The sequence below is a fragment of the Rhinolophus hipposideros genome (assembly GCF_964194185.1).
Source record: "Rhinolophus hipposideros genome assembly, chromosome: 18".
Classification (NCBI taxonomy): Eukaryota; Metazoa; Chordata; class Mammalia; order Chiroptera; family Rhinolophidae; genus Rhinolophus; species Rhinolophus hipposideros.
In genome coordinates, this window is record NC_138064.1 from 19995530 (window position 1) to 19997020 (window position 1491).

At 37.3% G+C, this 1491-nt stretch overlaps 1 pseudogene across 1 annotated transcript; it reads right to left on the minus strand.

Moving 5' to 3' along the window:
• Window positions 1-205: 205 nt before the first annotated feature.
• LOC308510304 (small ribosomal subunit protein uS10-like) lies at window positions 206-563 on the minus strand (annotated as a pseudogene). Its single transcript has one exon. The product of its transcript is annotated as a small ribosomal subunit protein uS10-like (transcript).
• Window positions 564-1491: the final 928 nt, after the last annotated feature.

The window sequence follows — 1491 nt, forward strand, 5'->3', positions numbered from 1 at the left end:
TTTACCCTGTACAGGGTAAAGAAATATAAATAGGTAAATGCTAACAAATTGTAGCTCTTCCTTTCTTTCCCTTCTACCAAATCCACATTTTCTCTTACTCTTACTCCAAGGAAGACAAGAACCTTATTTAATTCATCCTAATTGTCTCCTATTCCTTTTCTTTCTTTTTTAAACCACTGATAGTCAATTTATTAAAAAGTTTGGTTTAAGCCTCTGCAATAGTAACTTCAATCTCGACTCCTGACTCATACTAATGGAAGTAATCTGTTTAACAATCTCAGAAGGACTGTGCAAGTGAGTGAGTCGCTTGTAGATCCTCATTTGAAAACAATCCCAAGTCTTAGAACCTCCCCTGAAGGGAGTGTTTCTTGTAGTGATTCTCACAGTCTTGGTAGGCATCGGAACTGGTCTTTTCACTTGGAGATTCTTCTCCTTTGAGCCTCTGATCAAGTCAGCCCACACCTTCTCTGAAGATTTTAGGTTGTGGCTGGTTAGAGTAGTTTCAATTAGGTGAATCGCCACTTCCAGTTCCACGGTGTCTTTCTGGTAGCTTTAAAACCCATGGCTGCAGGGCTGCTTCCTGAAAGACTTGTTCCTCCACGAGAGCGAACAGCAATGAGTCTGCAGCAGGACTCAAGGAGAAGTCTCTTATTTTCTCAGTTTGTTTTTTTAACTTAAAATGCATTGAACTATAGCAGACATACAGATAAATGCACTTAGCACATGTATATGACTTGATGCATTTTAATAAATTATACACACATATATAACCAACATTTAGGTTAATGAACATTTTCCGGACCCCAAAGCCCTTTTGTGACCCCATCCTGTCCCAACCCACCCACCAAGAGTATCCACCTTTTATAGTTCTATCGGGACAGAATATTTCTGCTTTATGAATTTTTCTACTTTATTGGAATCTATGGCAGGTAGTCTTTTGCAACTCACTTCTTTTGCTCTTACTGTTTTGGAGATTCAACACATTTTCCATTCCATAGTATTTGACTGTGTGACTATAATACAATTATTTACCCATTTTCCAAAAGTCAGTATTTATGTGCAGTAGTCTCCCCTATCTGTGGTTTTACTTTCCTCAGTTTCAGTTACTTGTGGTTAACTGGGGTCTGAAAATGTTACATGGAAAATTCTAGAAATACATAATTCATAAGTTTTAAAATGCTTGCCATTCAGAGTAGCATGATGAAATCTTGTGCCTTCCTGCTCAGTCCCACCTGCACATGAATAATTCATTTATGCAGTGTCTCCACAGTGTATATGCTACACTCCCATTAGTCACTTAGTTATCACATCAGTTATCAGAGAGAGAGAGAGATACAGACAGAGAGAGACCAAGACCACATTCACATAAGTTTTATTACAGTTATTGTCATAATTGTTCTATTTTATTATTGTTGTTGTTAATCTTTTACCATGCCCAATTTATAAATTAAACTGATTTGATTCCTGTCCCTATGGTTTTGTCATTTCTAG